At 40.8% G+C, this 21,523-nt stretch overlaps 1 long non-coding RNA gene across 1 annotated transcript in view; it reads left to right on the top strand.

Annotated features, from left to right (window-relative positions):
* The first annotated feature begins 1,511 nt into the window (after positions 1-1,511).
* LOC307194894 overlaps positions 1,512-21,523 on the top strand; it is a 182,928-nt gene continuing 162,916 nt past the window's right edge. Inside the window, exon 1 of the long non-coding RNA XR_013830653.1 lies at positions 1,512-1,849. This is a non-coding gene — a long non-coding RNA (uncharacterized lncRNA). The remainder of the gene's footprint in view (positions 1,850-21,523) is intronic.

Below are 21,523 nucleotides of genomic sequence, written 5' to 3'. Positions count from 1 at the left end.
ATCTTTCCAATTTTCTCATATGGTAATAGCCTAATATTGAATTAACCCATATCAAATTTTATTTAACTTTCTGTAGTCTATATCAAATCATCCTCCTAAACCCTATCCTGCCTCATTGCCAGATGACCATGCCTTTTACTCGATGGAGAATATAAAAGTCACAAAGTAGGGACTTCTCAGGTGGTCCAGTGGTAAAGGATCTGCCTTGCAATGCAGGGGACTCAGGTTCGATCCCTGGCCAGGAAACTAAGATGCCACATGCCTGGGGGCAACTAAGCCTGCGTGTCTCAACTAGAGCCCACGTGCTGCAAACCACAGAGCCCACGTGCTCTGGAGCCCAGGCACCCTGGAGTCTGTGCACCACAACTAGAGAGAAGCCTGCGTGCTGCAACGAAAAATCCCGCATGCCTCAACAAAGATCTCGCGGGCTGCAACTAAGACCCAATGCAGCCAAAAATAAATAAATAAATAATCTTACAAACAAAGTCACGTAGTGGAAATGACCTCGACTTTTTGCCATCCCACCTGCAATCTTACCTGCGTCAATCAATACCCATTCTTGTTACCTAATTTCCTCTCGAATGTAGAAGTTGTCTTTCTCTAGTTGTCTGAGCATTCCTTCACTAGTGCTTTATATCGCATACCTTCCAGCTTCCATTTAAATGTATTTTTTCACATTAAAATTATTTTATTTAATACTTTTAAAGTAATTTATTCAATTATGGATGCAGCATCTTTCATTAGTATATTCATAATCAACATGACCCCTTAAAAAGTCCTTTTGTCCAGTTTCTCCAAGGTTCCATTTAACAAGTTTCTGAACACCTATACCAGGTGTTGCACATTAATTAACACCTACCCCATAAGGTAGCTATTATTATTCTCATTCTACAGGTTAGGAAATTGGATCTCAGGCAGAGTTATATGTTACTTAAGATTCCACAGTGACTGGCAGATTTGGGATTGGAACCTAGGTCTCCCCACACTGAAGTTTGTCTCTTCTTTTTGCTACTTTGCATTGACCTACAATGCATTTTTTTTCCTGTTCCTATCTCTTTACACCTGGAAAAAATCAGATTAAGGCACTGTTGATAGCAGTGGGAAGAACAACTTATCAAGGCAAAGAACTTGTTCAAGAACTCTGAACAGAAGGAATCAGTAACACTCAGACTGACCTCATCCTGCCTTCTCCTTCAGGAATCCAAGGTGAAGGAAAAGGGAAGAACCTTTGTTCAAAGAACAAAGAACCTTTGTATTCTATTACAAGTTAATCACTAAGCTTAAATTATACATAGTTGCCCATCTCTGGGGACCCTGCCTCCCAGGTAATGAGAATTAAGCTAAAGTACCTTTGTTTATCTCATGTGAAACATCCTAACCAGGCCCACCTGTGAATGGCTGCAAGAAAGAAGAAATTAACAAATCCCCTCCGGAGGCTGACCGGAACCAGGAAATGCTTGACTTTACTCCCTCCCCTTTTAGTATAAAAGAAGCCTGGGTTCTAACTCAGGGAAGATGGTTCTTTGTGGGGACGAGTCTACCATCTTCTTGGTCTGCTGGCTTTCTGAATAAAGTCACTATTCCTTGCCCCAACAGCTCCTCTCGCAGTTTATTGGCCTGTTGTGCAGCGAGCAGTTTGAGCTTAGACACGATAACAAATTTAGGCACAGCCCACCAGGAGACTTGCTGCTCGTGGCTGCCCGTTCACGTCAAGCCCTAGCAGCTGCTGGGGTCGCTTGTCCTGGGATATCTTCCCTTCAAAATTCCCTGAAGCAGCACCGGCTGCCCCAGCGCTTGGCAGTAGGAGCAAGGAATCAGCATTTGGGAGCTGACAGCTCTATACAGTAGGGTAAGTCACTCCGGTATATACAGCTTGAAACTTTATTCTTCTCCAATTGGGGCTTTTTCTCCAGAATAAGCCAGTTTGTTTGAGATACCCTGTTGGAGAGAGGAAATAGTTGTATTTCCTCTCCATCTGGAGCTTTTTCTCTGGAATAAGCCAATTTGTTTTGTATTTGGGTGCGGTACCCTCTGGAGAGAGGAGAGAGTTGTTGGACTTTTACCTGACTTGTGAATCGGTTTGTTTCTTTGGATATTTGAGATTGTGTATGCAGTTTGTGTGTGCAGTTTTCTTGAATTTCTGTCTTTAAAAATGGGGAATGGGGCTTCCCTGGTGGCGCAGTGATTGAGAGTCTGCCTGCCGATGCAGGGGACACGGGTTCGTGCCCCGGTCCGGGAGGATCCCACGTGCCGCGGAGCGGCTGGGCCCATGAGCCATGGCTGCTGGGCCTGTGCGCCCGGAGCCTGTGCTCCGCAACGGGAGAGGCCACAACGGTGAGAGGCCCGTGTACCGCAAAAAAAAAAAAAAAATGGGGAATGTTTCAACTATCCCTAAAGAAAGTCCTCTGAGGTGCATTTTTGAATAAGTGATCTGATTACAGCTATGAACCCATGGATGAGAGGGAGATGATATTTTATTGTAACAATGTGTGGCCACAGTACCTGTTAGGATCTCCACAAGGGGTTTAGCAGGGTTATCCCGGGACCCTGTGCTCCATGTACGGCTACCCTTGCTGTGTTAATGATATCGTTTATGAACTACTGTGTGGTTGGTATATGTAAAACCCCAAGTCTAAACTTGAGCGTTTATTTAGGATTTTCTGTTTTTCCTATGGGTTTTTTGTTTCATTTCATTCGGTACTCTCTCCATTTACAGCCAAATCAGCTTTGTGATATTTAAAACTTTTACTGATATCAAATGGAGGAAAGGAACAGGAAAAAAGCAAACAAACAAACAAAAACCTTGTCTGTTCTTGTCCAAGAATAGGACATTCCCAGGAAGAAGAGAAATGTTCCACTTAGTTCCTAAAATCGCCACAAGCGACAAAAAGATATAGACGTATCTTTTCCATAAACATTAGTATAAATGGTGTAGCCATCTAGACAGTGACCTTGATTTGTCCCGTCTGTCAGAAACATGCTTTGAATCCAACCTCTTTAGCAACTGATGGGTTTTACATTGTTGTAGCTGATTCATGGCTGAAATTTTGGAATGACAACTGTGAGGTCCCTGTTTTTTTGTGTTTGTACATGTGTGGCATTGTCAAAATTAATTTGTAAAAGAGCTTTATTTAATTAACTTAAAGGAAATTAAGTGCTTATATAAATACTCAAATACAAGACTGGCCGGAATGAATTTTGAGTTCACATGGTCTGGGAAATATTCAGTAATTGATTAATATCTGGTATTAAAGTTAGCTTAAGCTTATTGGTCTGATTAATACAGACACGTCTTTAGAGTCATCAACATTAAGTATAATACAATAGAAGTATCTAGGTTTGCTAGAAATCAAATAAGACCTTATTATTTCCGTTACTAAGTTTATCAGCAAGGAAAATAACAATATGAGAAAGCTTTTAAGTAAATAAAATAGAGATAAATGCGGTTAGAGTTTTAGGTAAACTCTATAGGAATAGTTATGTTTTGGGAATAGTTATGTTCTAGCAATGTCTATGTAAAATAGTCTCTCCAGGTTTTCATAACTTGAAACTGTTAGTTGAAGAGAATTCGTTGACTACCTGGGTCATCTCAAATATGATAAAATATTAGAATGCTAATTGCTGGGCAGGTCTAAGTTTACCTATCTTCCTCTCCTAAGAAGAGGAAGACTAAAGCATAAATTTGTCAATTAGCAAATGCTGGTATGACAAACAGTTTACAATTACTTGCTTCTTGGTTTTCACTAGAGATTAAGGTTTTAAGGTTAAGAATTATAAGGGAAACATATCAGTATGCAAAGATGTAGGCTGTGTGTTTTCATCAAAGAAGGTATGAAGAATGAAAATGCATTTTGTTAAAGGGAAAATCGTGGTTTTGTCCTAGAATCGGTTGTCTCTGAATGGAAAAGAAAGTGTGGGACAGATAATATGGATACAGAAAATTATGGAAAGTTTGTGGAGAAGGAAAACTGAAAGTTTTGTGCATGGTCAGGATTGGCTAAGATTAAAGTTAATTAAGAAAATGATTTTTAAAGGTAAAATGGTACACAACCTGAATTTGGTTCTCTAAGAGGACAAAGTTTTCTTAAAATATTAAAGTGCTTTTGGTAATAGATTTTGAGTTTCTTTACGTGATCTGTATTTGCCATTGAGGTCTTTTATTATCACTGGTTAAAACTTTTTGATATTTTTGACAGACTTCCCAAAGATCAAATTCTAAATGAAGTTCATTTGACCTCTAGCTAACTTTGAGGTTTTTCCAAAGGGTCCCTGGAACACCTCAAATTATTTGTTTTCTCTCCATATCAGGAATATTAAAGTAATTAGGCTTATTTGGTATGTTAAATTATGTGGGAAGCATTGTCAAATAAATGGTGATTAAAAACTTGTGTCAGGGCTTCCCTGGTGGCGCAGTGGTTGAGAGTCCGCCTGCCGATGCAGGGGACACGGGTTCGTGCCCCGGTCCGGGAAGATCCCACATGCCGCAGAGCTGCTGGGCCCGTGAGCCACGGCCACTGAGCCCGCTCGTCCGGAGCCTGTGCTCCGCAACGGGAGGGGCCCGCGTACCGCAACAAACAAACAAAAACAAACTTGTATCATATGTGTAAACATTATTAATATACACACTCTAGAAATTATATGGAACTCGTAAAATTCTGCTATATCCTGGTAAATGATATCAGTCATAATTATCTTAAATTGTATGTCACAGCAGTAACCAATTTTCTTTTCAATTGCATTGTAATCCCAGTTGGTCGATGCCAAAGCTAAAAGGCTTCTTTTTAATGGTTAGAGATGATCAATTGATATTCATGGTTTTACAGTGGCTTTTGAATGATTCTGTAGCTATTTTGTGATGAAGTGGGAAAGAATGATGAAATCCTTTATATGCAAGCAAGCATTTGTGCCGTTACATCTGGGAAAATAAGAAAAGGAGAGGAATGAGAGAAGATATGTTGCTTCAAACCTTAACTCCTCCAGCTGAGCTGGCTGTCCCAGCTGAGCTGGCCGTTATGCCAATATATCTACCCCTTCCTTTCCTATCCAGCCCCAATTCCTGACACTGGGACTAAGGACTTCCCCTCTTTCTAGAGATCAATTAGAAAGTCCTGTGTTAGTTTCGGGGGTACAGGGACTTGGTCCAGTATCACCATCTAAGACCCGACAGGACTCCCAATTTGGGCCAGGAGCCCCTCCCAGGCCAGGGTAATTTCCACTGCTGTTATCTCATATGGGGCTAAATGCAAATGATCAGCCAGCTGGATTTCTCAGACTTATTTATTTGGAAAGATCACAACCCTCCTTATATGGAGGATCCCCTACACCTGAAGCCCACTTGGCAGGACCCATAGTTGAACCAAACTGGGACCCCAGTGAGAGAGGAATGACCTTGTTACAGCAGTATTTACTGGTGCATCTCAGTAGGGCTTTGAAAAGAGGAAACAAAGCAAAGGAGTTTGAAAAAAATTCAAGAAACTCAGCAAAAAAAAAAAAAAAAAAAAAAACTGAATTTTTGGAAAGGATTTATCAGGCCTATGGATGTCATCTTAATGCAGATCTTGAGGTCCCTGAAAATACTTAACTTTTGGGAGGGCAAAGTGCCTCAGATATCAGGAGAAAGTTGAAAAATTAGACGGTGCATTTGGAATGAACCCTTCTCAGTTGGTAGATGTTGCTTTTAAAATGTTCAACAGGGGACAATGACAGAAGAACGAAGAAGCAAAATGAAATGCCACTTTTCTGGCAGCAGCATTGGATTTTTGAAAGGGGAGTAACCGAAGGAAGGTAAGCCACGATTGGGGAAAGAGCGATGTGCTTACTGTAAGGAGGAAGAACATTGGAAAACAGATTGTCCTAGGCTAAAACATAAGAAAAACAATAGAAAGACAAGAACTGGGCTTCCCTGGTGGCGCAGTGGTTGAGAGTCCGCCTGCCGATGCAGGAGACACGGGTTCGTGCCCCGGTCCGGGAGGATCCCACATGCCGCAGAGCGGCTGGGCCCGAGAGCCATGAATTCCAATTTCCCCACAGAAGCCCCAGGTAAAATTGACAGTGGGGGATGAGCTGATTAACTTTCTGATAGACCTCACCCTGAAGTTTTTCACCAGAACAGCTTGATATCAGATCCCCCCTGCACCAGAACACACTTTAAGCCTACAAACGGCACTTGTAAAAACCCCAGAAAGGGAGAGCTCTTCCCCTTCTCCCCACCTCCTTGGGTCTGTGAAAAGGTAAGACCGGAAATGTGTGCCAGCTGCACCCCAGGGAAGGCCAAAAACATACGGCCGATATGAATCCCATTAAAAAAGTATGCTGGGACACCTAATCTAAAACAGTATCCTCTGAGGCGAGAGTATCACTTCTCCCACAGATTGACTGGTCCAAATACCAGCCAGTGTATTCAGAAGAGGACAAAGAGGGCCAAAAAGAGTGGGGCTTCACTTGGATCACACCTCACTGAAAATGTAATGCACAATTGTTTTGATTCCTGGGGTGCTCCTCGACAGCGTGCTGCAGCACGCTCATAATAATGCCAATTATGGGAGAGGTGCCACCTTACAATGGATTCAAAAATTCTATAATGGGCCTAACCTACAAAAGGCCATCCAGCAAGTCACTCAGAATTGCATGACTCGCGCTTAAAATAATTCAGACTGCTGTCAGACCTCCCCAGATGAGGACTTGACACGGGAACTTGCCCCACCGAGGACTGGAAAAAAGACTTAAATGCCTCAAGCTGCAGGAAATTTTAGATAACCTGCTAGTGTTTGTAGATACTAGTGGTGATACTTTTTCAGGATGGGTGGAAGCATATCCTACCTGGGCAGAAAATCTGAGGTGGTTAAGGAACTTATCCCCTGATTTGGATTAAAGCATTGAAACTACATTCGTCCTGGAGACCACAATCGATGGGTAAAACCAAGAAAATGAATCAATCATACATTAAAAAGGAACATCTCTGAAATATGTCAAGAGACTAATTTAACTTGGAATAAGACCATTCCAGTTGCCCTGCCACGGATAATAGTGGCTCCCAGAAGCAGGCTTAAATTAAGCCCCTTTAAAATATTGTATCATAGGCCATTCCAGGTATCTGCCCAGGAGGGAGAATCTATAAATGCTCTAAAAGCCCGAGCAGTTGCCAATTGTGTTGAAACTTTGGACACTATACCAACCTCTGCTCATGAGTTTGCCTCGAACAGGTCTGCCTATCCAACTGAAGTAAATGGTAATTTTATTGTAGCTAGAGAAGGGTCAACCTATTTGTTTAATTTTATCCAAATGGCACAGGAATTTAGTATATGTATTGGGAATTGGAAACAACCCCAATTTCAATTATAAATTAGATGACAATGTGCTAAGTGGTTTCATCAGGTTCAAATAGTTGTAGATTAAAAAAAAATGTTACTACTGACTAAAGATTCTAAAGAATATTCATTGCCCACCCCCCCTTTCAGCGTGAAGTAGCCAGAGTGGTCTTTGTCCCTTTCCCCACAAGACTGTGGAATGGAGATTGAAAGTGAGGAATTGTAATAGGGAAGAAACTTTGTATTCTATTACAGGTTAATCACTAAAGGGATGTTGCCTAATAAGCTTAAATTATACATAATGGCCCATCTCTGGGCACCCTGCCTCCCAGGTAATGAGCATTATGCTAAAATATCTTTGTTTAGCTCACATGAAACATCCTGACCAGATCCACCTGTGAATGACTGCAGGGAGGAAGAAATTAACACCTCCCTTTGGAGGCAGATTGGAACCAGGAAATTTTTGACTTTACTCCCTCCCCTTTTAGTATAAAAGAAGCCTGGGGTTCTAACTCAGGCAAAATGGTTCTTGGGCATGATTCTACCATCCTCTTGGTCTGCTGGCTTTCCAAATAAAGTCCCTATTCCTTGCCCTAATAACTTGTCTCCATTTATTGGTTTGTCATGCAGTGAGCAGTACAAACTTGGGCTTGGTAACATAGTTAGTGACCTGTGATGGAGACATCAACTCCTACACCTCACAGTGCTCTCAGTATGTGCTTTTAGAGGTGGAGTAACAAGGAATGGGACTGCAAAGTGGCCCAGAACCTCTCAGATTAGCCTCTTTCCTTACAGCAAATGGAGCTCATAGGTCCCAAGAGATCCTGTGTACCCGGCTACACTACTCACAATCAGGTGTTCTGGTGAGGGTGGACACACTGACAGACCTGTGAGTCCCTCAGTCACTGCTTATTGAGGATCTATTAAGGGGGAAACACTGTACTACAAAGGGAGATCAGATATAAAGCTTATCCTCTCCCATTTTATAAAATAGTGGCAGGATAAATTATGTGCACAGTGAATTGTAAGTCAAGATAGAAAATAAGTTCCATAGGAGAAGTACAGAGAAAGTATAAAGTGTGTCCAAAGGTGGGAAAGATGACTTCCAACGCATGGCAGGAAGAGCAGCTTTCTTAAAGAGAGAATTTAAACTGAAGCAGGTAAGATTTGGATCCATGGAGACAGTTTGAAAGGACAGATCAAGGGATTGTACCAACACAGGCTACAAGCTAGGTATGTGATGGGTGTGTGTGTGAGAGAGAGAGCTGAAGAGAAATCTAAATATGAGTTACTTATGGTAAGGGTCGATAGTTTGAGCTATCAAAAGCGGTAAGAAAGGTGTGGCTAGAAGTGGACCATGTTGTTGGAAAAGACCTCTAATTTCTAAGACCACCTCTGTCTTGCCCTCTTCCCGTCTTCAGCCTAGGTTAGGCCCAGTTCACGATGGCTCTTCAGTGCCAGCCTCAGAAATGTGGCTCCTGATAATTAGGGTATGGGGAGAGTCTGAAATGCTTTATGCTTTTCTAACCAGGGATGAGAAACCCAAAGCTGTCCTTTAGGAAGGCTAGTCTGACAGCATTATTTGAAGACATTGGAAGACGAGGGAGTCAGAATCAAGCTCAACATTATTATCAGGGTCCTTTCTACTCCAAATTGTGAAGTTTTACAACAAATCATAATATGAAAGAGTATCTATTAAAAATCCATGTTAGCATACCACTCTGTACAGTTTATACAGCTGGTATTTCAAAGATACATTAATCTCATCTGCTTTTATAAATCTCATAGTTTTATTACAAAATACAATGTAAAAGGACAAAATAGGCTATAAAGCTGAAAAGATATGTAAGTTATCAAGTATAGACTAAGTTCAATGAAACACCATATACTGCAGCCATGTTGTTAAATATTTACACACTCGTTAAAATCTAGATTACCATGCTCATAAGAGCAAGGTCAGCAAGGTTTTCCATAAAAGGTCATAGAGTAAATAATTTAAGCTTTGGGGGATATTTTGTCTCTGTCACAAATACTAAATTCTGTTGTAGCAAATAAGTAACTACAGACATTACATAAAAACTAGGCATGGTTGTGTTTCAATGAAACTTTATAAAAAGCAGTCCACCAGCATTCAATGGAAGCTAAAACTAGTAGCTAAAAGTTTGATAATGAACAAGATATTTACATAATCTCTATACTCCCACAAAACACACATACATGCTTAATATGTAGTTATCAACTTCATAGTCGAGAAGCTTGGAAAACAGGTTATTAGCCAAGTGGTAAGATTAACAACACCAGAAATCATGTGTCACCTGAAATAACGCAATGAGAAGAACACAGCATCATTCCGTGATGAGAAAACATGAGACAAACCCAAATTGAAGGATAATCTACAGAGTAACTGATTTGGACTCATCAGATATATCAGTCATAAAAAGAAAAACCTGAGGAAATGGTCCAGCTCAAAAGAGACTAAAGAGATATGACAAGTAAATACATCATTCTCGATTGGATCCTAGACCTTAAAAAGGATATTATTGGGATAATTGGCAATGGATTGCATGTTACTTGTACCATTGTGAATTTCCTGGTTTCCATGGTTATACTATGGTTATTTATGAGAGTGTTCCTGTTTTTAGAAAATACATACTGAAGCATTAAGGTGTAATGGGACATCATATCTCTAACTTACTCTTGCATGGTTGAGAAAAACTATGTATAAACATAGGGAGTTAGAGAATGAGAAATCAATGTGGTAAAATATTAATATTGGGGCATCTGGGGAAAAGTATACAAGAATTCTTCACACAATTTTTGCCACTTTTCTATAAGCTTGAAATGATTAAAAGTACAAAATTTAAAATGATTTACTATCATGTATCAATAAAACATATCAACTAAAGGCAGGAGAAAAACACCCAAATCTCTGGGAATACGTAAAAGGATTTTAAAACAATGAGAGGCTGGTGTAACCAACTCATACACTGGGCAGGACATCAATTCATCAGAAATTTCCAGCTAACTTTGAACAGAAACTTCTTAACTTCCAACAACATGTAATTCAATTAAGGAAAAAACACTGGGGCTTAGTCAAATAGGAAATGCTAATGAAATCATGGTGTACTTCAACATGCCTCAAAATAATTCCATCAATGTTAAAGGAGCTACACACATAAAATTGAAGGATGGGTCATAAAATAGCATATCACTATGATGGTGTGTGTATTACCAATGGCCTAGAGCTGCCATCAGGTATTTTAAAAGTTATACTTAAATGGGGCTAATCCAGGTATTACTGGTCCCTAGATTTATGCAATTTACAGACCCCCACTCTAGGAAAAAACGAATACAAAATTATGAATAAAAATATGACAGTGAAGATTAAGAAAGAGAAAATAAATCATGAAAAATTACAGATTTTTTAAAGTTGACAAATACAATAATCCCCAAAAATGTAATATTTTTATTAATTAGATGCTTGGCGTGACTTCATATGTTTCCCTAGATTTTGTGACTGCGTATTTTTTGATCTTTTCATATGACAAAATTCTGTGATGACATAGTCTCTACAGAAATAGGAAGGGACTTACGCTAGCGAGGAGCCCTGAATCCTAAGATTCATTAGCTACAAATAAATCCACTTCTGCCTCAAAATAAGATGTTTCTCAGATGTTACCATGCATACGGAGAACGCCGAAACAATGATCTCTGAGCTTTTGAAGGCCTAGATAAATGTAGAAGTCCAGGAGCTCTACCTAACCAACCTAGTATGTTGACCCTTTAATCACCTTACGGATATTTAATCATGAACAGTTTAAAAATAAACTTTTGAAACATGATGGGTCTTGATGGTTATTTATGCACAAGAGTGACATGGGACTAAAAAGTCTGTTGCTAAATAAGTCTAAAAGAGCTCCTTCAGTAAGTATAAATAAAAATTCTAAGTGATAAGAAAGCATCGTGTCATGATTTACTTGACCACACTCTGTGTATGTGTGACATAAAATATTGGTGTATCTTACAATCAAGTGCCTCTTGGATTCACTAACAGAAGGCCCATTAATTCTGTTCCCTTGCTTATTATGAGAAAGGTTAGCTCAGAGGTCAGGGGCTTTAGGACAACTAAAAGCATTTACAAAAAATGAAAATTTACAGGATCTGAAACCCATTAGTTTGTGAACTGGGTTGGACCTGATTAGGACAGTTGGGGTCCTGTCTGAGTAGGGTCCCAGCAGCAAGATGGTATAAAAGCAAGCAGGTGCAGAAAGAACCAGAGAACAGACATGAGCTAAAGTCCTATTAAAGGTACAAAGTGAGAAAGCTAATTCTAGAGCAGGAGCAAGGAGGTTAAGAGTGAAAGCAGGTAAAACTTGGAGGACTGCCAAAAACAAGATTCGAGCCTCAGTGTTGCCTCGGTTAAAGTTCATGCTTTCCTCTTGTGACTCCTTAAAGAGTTCCAGGAACACAGCTGGAAAACATCTAGCATATCAGGAGTAGTTGAAAGAATTGCACCTGTTTAATCAGCAAAGCCTGAAGAGTTAGAACCGTCCTCACATTAAAGGGATACAGCCATGCAGAAAAGGGAGGAAATTTATTCCATATGTTTCCACATGTAAAATTAAGACCAACATGTGGAATTTACAAGGAGACAGATTCTGAGTGCTGAACGCGTGGACTTTGCTAGAATCATTTGCCTCCGTTCACCTGGAAGAGTGCTTGAACTTTCTAAATTATCAATGATATTGGTTACATTAATAGAAATAAGAAAGAACAGCCCAGCAATTATTGTAGTTCAGTCGTGGAATGGAAGCTAATGATCCCTTCTGAGCTTAGGTATTTTAATAGTGTAGTGCTTATTCAGTTTTATGTTACACATATTATTACATTTAATTCTCACTACCACTGTATGAAGTAGGTTGTATCATTTTATAGATGAGGCAACTGAGACACAGAGATTGCATAACTTGCCCAAAGTCATACAAAGATGAGTGGTCAGGCCAGGATTTGAACAGAATGAACCTGGTTCTAGAGTCTCTGTTTCAACCACCACACTTTTCCATCTGGCAGAGAAGAGCTAGAATAGAGTCCAGTAACTTATGAGAGGTGAATTAAGTGCTTTTTTTTGCTACATTCTACAAGTCTCAGATCACGCTGGATATTAGTTCAATTTTTGTTTATGTCAGATCACCCACCTTATTTTTGGTTATGTTTAATCTGTGTTAGCAATGCTGAGCATTTAGCCTTATTAAACAAAGTGCTTGTAAGTTACCACAATACAAGATATAAGACACTAGGGCTTCCCTGGTGGCGCAGTGGTTGAGAGTCCGCTTGCCGATGCAGGGGACACGGGTTCGTGCCCCGGTCCAGAAAGATCCCACATGCCACTGAGCAGCTGGGCCCGTGAGCCATGGCTGCTGAGCCTGTGCGTCTGGAGCCTGTGCTCCGCAACGGGAGGGGCCACAACAGTGAGAGGCCCGCGTACCGCAAAAAAAAAAAAAAGAAAGAAAAAAAAAAGATATAAGACACTAGATGTATGAAACAACAAATCCTTTTTGACCATATTAAAAATACTAATTAAAAACCAAAATCTCTTTTACTTTTTTCTTTTTTTTGGCCTTCCTCCAGATTTTCAACATTATCAAAAACTGGCATTTGCTTTCTTTCTTCAGTTTACAAGAACTTTGAAAGTTCAGCAGCCCTAGCTCAGCCCCCATTAGAAATGCTCACTCAGCCGCAGCCACATGCCAAACAACCTTCTGTTTATTCCACTGCAGTTAATTCAAAGTCATGAGAGTGACACAGATGATTAAGTGCAAGAGCTGATGGTGTGTGCAGTGGGGTAGTCAGACTGAGTACCTCCCCAAAGAAGAAAAATCACTCCAAGTGATCCAGAGTCAGTAATCACACTTAAGAAAATGCACTGTTAAGGAAAGGCAGTTGTCCTGGATAACAGGATAATTTTCTTAGCTAGGAAATCCTATTTCAAATGAAGATATGAAGATGCATTGCTTTGAGATTTCTAAGGAGTCTCAGGAAATGCAACATAGGACTGGTTCCCAGGAAAAGGAATAAAGGTAGTAACAATTACTGTGCAACTACCAGGTATCATAGAATTTACCAGACATTTTAACATTATGATCTGATTCAATCCTCCCAAAGCCAAAGGTCACTAAAGAGTCAGTGGTAGCTACAACTGGAACTCAGTTCATGATTCCAAATCCATGGTCATCCTACTATACTAAACTGTTTAATATATTGACTAATATATTGACAAATTTGCCTTTAATAAGGCATTCTGAGTTTTCTTCCCAGAATCTAATGCTGTACCAGATACATGATGTGGTTGCTGTAATGAGGTAATACAGGCAAATTAATCTGTGGAAGTGTTAAAGAATGTGTTTAGGGGCTTCCCTCGTGGCGCAGTGGTTGAGAGTCCGCCTGCCGATGCAGGGGACACAGGTTCGTGCCCCAGTCTGGAAAGACCCCACATGCGGCGGAGCGGCTGGGCCCGTGAGCCATGGCCGCTGAGCCTGTGCGTCCGGAGCCTGTGCTCCGCAACGGGAGAGACCACAACAGTGAGAGACCCGCGTACTGCAAAAAAAAAAAAATGTGTTTAATGGGACTGTCAGCAATTGCTTGGTGGTACCAGAGCTGCAAGTCCATGAACTTTTCAAGAAGAAAGCTGTGGGCAACCCATATTTTCAATCTGGAAATGATGGAGATAGCACTTAGATCTCAGCAACTACACTATAGTGCTTACCTTGCAGATGGAGATGTGGACCTTAACCTACATGATTCACAGGCTGAAGCCTGCATATGTCAGGATGTATAAATTTATGTGATGAAAGAACCAAACAAGGAAATGCAACCTCAGCAGAGAACCTGGGGCAGACATGGAGACAGAAATAAGGAGATCTAGGACTGCTACAGAAAGCCAGGTGTAGGTAACAAAACTTCTGAGGAAAGGAGGGCGAAACCTGTGGGTATTAGACCATTAAGGGGAAACAGAAGTTACAAATGAAGAAAAGAGATGTCAAAGGTGCACACAAGCTGTCTTCAAAGTTAAACAGACTCAGAGTTTTAGCCGCTATAGTCCTGGAAATAAAACAAGGACCAATGATTCAGTGCTACAGAAATTTGTGTCTTAGCCCATAGAAGAAACAACTAAAAACCAGATTCAACTTAAAATGGAATGAGTTGTGTGAGGTGGTGGTAGGAAGATTCTTGTTAATGGAGATGCCATCTCACTCAGTAAACACACACAAACACCACAACACCTCTGGGCCACATTGCCATTGCCATGAGTACTATGAAGATATCATGTAATTCATGTGTTCTGTTATTTTCCCTAGTACCTCCCATCTTTCTCTATAGGAAAAGAGCTGCAATATTTGCTTCATGTTCTGAAAATTGTCTTTCCTGACTTTTCTCTGCTTAGTACATGCCTCATTACTGTCCAGAGTAACTTGGACCCCGTCATGCTTTTTTTCTAATTACCCTATTTGGACATGTCATTGTTCCCACATTTATCACTCTATAATATTAATACTTCCTCTTTAGCAGCATGTCAGTAGCTCACCTTCAAATGCAACCCATGAGATTTGTTGGGTTCCAACCGTGGGACAGTAAAGTACAAAGATCAAAAGCTAGAAGAGATTATGATGAAATATCCCCCTTGCCAATTATACATTGTTCTGTCTGAATCAGTATTTCCCTCATCTTTTAATTTATCCATTCTCAGGCCACAGCATATTTTTCTTTGCTTTTCAGGCCCATTTTAAGTTCATTGCATTAGTATTCTCAGGCTAGCTCATTTGGCCTCCATTGTTGTTCCTGGCACTTGATTTTGTTGTATTATCACTTTTGTATTCAAGGAATCATGGAATTATAGAGCTGGAAGAGATCCTAGAAATCATTTACAAGAAATGCCTCATTTTATAAATAGAAAACTATAGCTTCTTAGACGTGATACGATTTCCCCAAGGTCATAGGAATGGCAGCAGACATGGAACCACTCTTTCAAGGGTATCATCCTGACTTCCCTGTCATAGGAAAATTGCCGATTTTCAGGTGGTAATTGCTGATGACAACTGACCTACCCTGACACCTGCCATCTGACCATTCCACTTACTTAGGCCCCAAGCAGCCAGGCTCTGATTATCTAATTCATCTCTTAAAAACTATTATAGGAAAAAACTATACAGGCTTTTCTTCATCAAAGACAATCACTCCTTTTGATTTAAAAATCATTATAGAGAAGGCACCAGTTCAACAAGAAATCCAGTTATATTTACCTTTGGCAATATTGGTGTGTGTATATGTGTGTGTGATAAAGGAGAAGGGGATTTAAAAGATTCATATGAACCAAAATCAAGTGACATAAGTAATATTAATTCTAAGAAGGCATTTTTTCTTGTCCTGTGCCACTACGTAACATGGGGTTGTTTATTTAAAAAGTAGTATAAATTTGAACAAAACCTATCCGTTTTCTAAATCTGAAACAAAACAAAACTGGGATATCAAAAATCTCAGACCACATCTGTGCCATACATTTGTGTCTTTCATTCTGTTTGAGTTCCTAATCAGTGCTAAATTACTACAGATGGCACAGATACTGTCATCCTACAAACATCAATTCATCTAGAGATCAACCGGCCCACAGTCCATCCAGTGGGAGAAAAGAAACTGCTATTTACGGAGCACCAACTATGTGTTCAGCTCTTTCATATGCATCATCTTGTGTTAATGCCCATGACGATCTTGAGGGGTAGATATTGGTATTCCATTTGCCTTTAACAGATGAGGGAACTGAGATCATACACCTTAAAAATGGTAAAGCCAGACTTGAATGAAGATCTAGTTCATCTCTTTTTTCTCTACACCATACTGCCTGTTCCCAAAGACCACCAATATACCACAGGATATTCACTGAGCAGGAGTGTGTCCAGCATTAGAAAATGAAGCAAAAGAAGGAGAGGATGCTGTGGAAACAGAAGAATGTTCAGGTGGCTCAGCAGTCTGAGCAAGAAGCAGCATCTGCCAGCAGTGGAGGAGAGAGGTCAAGTGGGCTGCTCGAGCGAAGCAGCAAAACAGAGGCTGAGACAAGGTCCTCTTGTCAGTCCTCACCTTGAGCCTGGGCAGAATACCAACACCATCACACATGTTTTACGTAGGTGGGCCTTCTTTAGGAGCAAGGGGCAAGATGGGCAATTGATAGTTGGAGAGAAGGGATATAAGTATCCACCAATGCCCTGGACCCACTGCGTCAGTGATGGGGGCACAAGCAGGTTCTCAAAACTTTTCTTATAAATGAGAGGCATGATTTATGACAGCGAAATCCTACACTATTCCCATCCAAATGTTGCTGTGCATACGGTATGCTAAGGGATTATAGGACTCAGAGACTTATTAAAAATGAAAACTATTTTCTAGGGACTGTCATCTGTAGATTTATAGAAACGTTCAGGGCCAGCCTTCTTCTCCCTGCCAAATATACCCAGTTTCAGAGTTGGAAGGGATTTTACATGTTTTCCTTATTTTCTTCCCTCCTTTACATTCTCTTTATTTTTTATTCCTTCCTTTCCTCGATTTTAAATTATTTTTAAAGTACTGTATTTACTGTGTGGTGGGTAATGAGTGAACTCAAAGAAGACAGGGAACCCACCAGAGAGGAGCTAGGGAGATGGGACATAATTATTTAAGCAAATAGCTAGTATTTTTATGGTGGTTCCTAGTATCCATATGTTAGGTCTTCACCTCTTTTCAATATTTGTCGCTTTCTCTCAAATCCTTTATCTTTTCGTTTCTTTTTGATTTTTAAATTCTTCTACATTTTCACCTTCTGTTTCTCGAATGCATTATATGTTGGTTTTAGCCACTCTTGTGTTCCTTCTAGTTTAGTTTTCATTTCCAGATGATTTTTAAATTTTATTTCAAGCTCTTTCCCAAGTTCTGTACCCACGTTTCTGAGTGTATCTAATTTTGATTTAGTCTATGAAAATACAAATCAGAACAGTTGCCTCTGATGAGTAGTTGAGTTTTGATTGGAAAAGAAGCATAAAGGAACTTTCTGGAATGGTAGATATATTCTGTATCTTGATCTTGGTTACATGAGTGTGACCATTTGTCAAAATTTATTGAGCCTCTATACTTGAGACTTGGACGTTTTATTATATACATAGGTTTTATCTCAAACTACGCACACGCATGTATATGTATTTTTAGGAAAAGAGCTTGGCAAAAATCACCCAGGGATGATGCTGGCAGTGTTACCTTAGTCCAAGTCATCTGAGTTCCACTTTTACTAATGTTATTTGCTCCTAAGGATTAGGAACCTGAAGATACTGAATGGGGCTACCATGGAGCTTAGCTAATACCATAGCATCTGGAGCATCAATGGAAATGTCCTTCAAGGACTTACTGGCTAGGAGTGCAGAAGATCCAGTGCCCCTTTTTAACTCTTTCGTGGGGCTCCTTTTCTGTTGCCCAATTGAAAATTTTATGGAAACTGGTCAGCACTCATCATCAGAACAAGTCCTTTTCATGTGGCTATTCTGCCTCCAGTTCTGAGGAACAGTCTCTTCCCACGAGGCCAATGGGGCTTTTCTGGGATCGCTGCTCTGTCTGTAGCTTTTAGCATTGTGATTTCAGCCAGCCAAACTCACCTATTACATAAATCCTGGCTGAGGTATTGGGTGGAGTCCTAGGGATCCAAGGTCCATGACACCTGCTCTCGAGTTGGTTCTACCAGTTAAGGAGATCTTTGCAATCTTGAGCAGATGCTTGAGTTGAGAAGTCCAGCTATTTTTCCACAGGCTATGAGTCTACCCACTAGACTCACCAATAGTCTCAGCTGCTTCTTACACTGCTAGCGACAAATTATAGAGAAGCTGTAAGACATGCGTTGGTAGAGATAGTGAAGTTAAAGTGACCAACTTACCCTGGTGTAAACAGGACTTTCCCAGTTTTCACACTGAAAGTTTTGTGATCCAAGAACCCCCTCGTCCCAGGTAAAATAAATGATCGGTCACCCCAGGTGGCATCCTTGGGGCTCCTGATGCTCTAGGAATTGGGTCTACCTAAGCTTAATCTTCTCATTACCCATAGTATCTTAAAATGATCATTGACCTTTTTGTCTGATTATAAAAGTAATACAAACTGCTTGTTGAAAATTTATAAAGAAGAAAAATCACCAATAATACCCCCATTATGCTACATAAATAATTTTTCCCTGTGCTTTTTCATTGAGCAATATATCATGAAAATTTATCTTTTAAATGTACATCAAAATGTTTTTTAGTGACTACCTGATAACCCATGTAACTAAATGTACTGTAATTTTAACCATTCCTCTTTGGTTGAATTTGATTTTTTTTTTTCCTGCTCTAGTTCCTTTCTACTTTAAGTGAATGCTCTGATCAACATGCTTGTATACAAATCTTCTCTGTAATAGTTGGGCATTATCTATTGACCCCTACCTTGGATCTGCCTTCTTCTCTTAGGGTAACCAATTGTCTTGGTTTCCTTTGTTCTGAGGAGTTTCCTTGGATGCAGGACTTTCAGTGCCCAAACTGGGATAGTCCTAGGAACATCAGGACAGTTAGTCATAATACCTTCACCTATCTCTGAGGTCACAGGCATCTTATGGACTCAGTATTAAGGCATATTAATAGCTTCTAGTTCTGAGCTTAATGTCAGGGACTCCATGTTATCTAGAGCAGTGGTCTTTGCACTGTGTCCAGAGAAGTAGTACAGTAACAGAGCTCTGGACAGACCTGAGATGGGGAAGCTGGTATGAATGGGAAGAGTAGATAAGGGCAAAGCTGGCAGAATTACAGGATTGCAACCTCTGCCTCAACCTCAGCAGCTCTACTTTCAGTCAGTTTACGCAAACATTCTCTCTGGCCCTCCCAAGAGCCTTGCCAAGGGGGTATCCTCAATCTTCATCTAAAAAATTTAGGCTCAGAAAGGCAAAGTGACTGCATAAGCCCACCAAGTAAAACTCCCAGGATTCAAGGCCAGGTTTCCTGAGCTCCAAAGCTAGAGGCTTTTCCATTATCCAGCGAAGACTTGATGGAGAATGACATGCTGTCTCACTACATCCTGGATTGGGAGATGGAGTGCTCTGATGTTTCAGGGACACGGTTGTCCTCTAGCTCAATATCTGCGTACTCAGTCTCCTCTGGAGGAGAGAATCAAATGACAAAGTGTAAGCTCTTCAGGAGTCTTGGAAACTTACAATGGCACCCTGCAGATTGGGACCCTGTCCAGCTGGAAGGCAGAGACTATTCAAGAATTCATCAGAGTGAAACTGAGCCAAACCATTTTATTGAAGCTTGGTCTGATGGGATAACTTGGCTTTATAGGTCACATCCCAGTCCATGGTTGTCAAGGAGGAATATCACATGGCATGGTGATGGAAAAATCTAGTACAGAGTGGAGGTTGGCCTTATAAAAAGTGACTCTAAGGTCCAGGTGTAGGGCGCAAATGGGGCACAATGACGTAATTTGTTGAATTCCAGAAACTAACCACATTGAAGTACTCCAGGTTGCAGGTAAGGCAGAGCCACAGCAAGAGGTCAGGCCAGACAGTGGCAACCTTCTACGTAGATCTGTCCATGCACAGCGGCCAGCCTCAAGCTGGGGCTATGGTGGAACCATCCAACCCCAAAGAGGTGACTCGTATGAGCAATGCTAGATGTAGCAGGCTGGTGTTCAAGGGTAGGAGGAGACCATCCACAAAAGCCCAGGCTTGTGGGTGAGGCTAATGCAGAAGGCCATATGCAAGGGCTGTGTAAGGGCCCACACACCTGCCCTGACTAACCACACAGAGCCAGGGGCTGGGTGTCAGGGAAGCAGACTTATGGAGACAACAGAGGTTCCCAGAAATCTCGGCAGGGCCACTTGAGTTTGGGTTTTAGGGCAAGACTTCATTTACCAGACAGTGCCTGAGGAGACAGGAAGCAAAGGAAAAGGGGGCTAAGCGTTTAATAAAGATCTGGACTCAACTCTTTGAGGATTGGCTCAGATGCCAAAGCAGGCAATGTGACACAGGATGAGCCCGATCATGGTAGTCACCAAGGTTGCAGCTCCACTGCTGAATCTGTGGTTACCTTTTGTCCAGTTAAGGTCCATGCCCCAGGCTAACTCACTTCTCTGTTAATGCTGTTTAAATTACAAAAAGAAGACCTGCTCCTTGCAAAAACTTCAAACAAGTTCCTAAAGTAAGAAAGTAAAAGTTCACCTTTTCCATAAGCCCACTCCACATATAGCCAATAAAATCAACCTGGTGTGTACCCTTCCACATATTTTTCATCTATTTTAACAAAAATATAACTCTATACATCGCAGTCTACAATTAAATCTTTTCATTTAACATACCAGAGACACCTTTTCTATGTCAGTATGCATAAAGCTAATTTATTATTTCTAACTGACTCATTTTCATAGTATTGATATAATAATACACATAACAGTTTTCCCAACTAGTGAATATTTTTATTTTTAAATTTTTCTTTAATTCTACCAACATCAGCATTCGCCCCAGTCATCCTTTTTCATCATTTTGGCAGGGCCACTCCAAGACAGTAAGACATCTGATTCCCCACCTACCTGGTTTAGAAAATGATGATGGGGACTTCCCTGGTGGTGCAGTGGTTAAGAATCCGCCTGCCAATGCAGGGGACATAGGTTCGAGCCCTGGTCTGGGACGCTCCCACATGCCACGGAGCAACTAAGCCCGTGTGCCACAACTACTGAGCCTGCTCTCTAGAGCCCACGAGCCACAACTACTGAAGCCTGCGTGCCTAGAGTCCGTGCTCTGCAACAAGAGAAGCCGTCGCAATAAGAAGTCCCCGCACCACAATGAAGAATAGCTCCTGCTCACCACAACTAGAGAAAGCCCACGTGCAGCAACGAAGACCCAATGCAGCCAAAAATAAATTAATTAGATAAATTTATTAAAGAAAAAAGAAAACGGTGATGGACCTGATTAACAAAGAATTAAGTCGAGCAGAGGGAGGAGAAAGGAGGGAAAGGAGGAGGAAGAGACTGGATACAGGGGCTCTGGGTATTTTCATAGTCAGATTTATTGCACTTAGGGATGGTTTGTTATAGTGGAAAACACATGGGTCTGAAGGGAATTAGGAGACCTGGATCTGGATTTCTTGTTATCACTCACTGGTTATCTCTGTTGGCTGTGAATCGCATCTCAT

The sequence above is a fragment of the Stenella coeruleoalba genome (assembly GCF_951394435.1).
Source record: "Stenella coeruleoalba genome assembly, chromosome: 1".
Classification (NCBI taxonomy): Eukaryota; Metazoa; Chordata; class Mammalia; order Artiodactyla; family Delphinidae; genus Stenella; species Stenella coeruleoalba.
The sequence above is the reverse complement of the archived record's forward strand: the minus strand, read 5'-3'. Positions and strand labels throughout refer to the sequence as shown.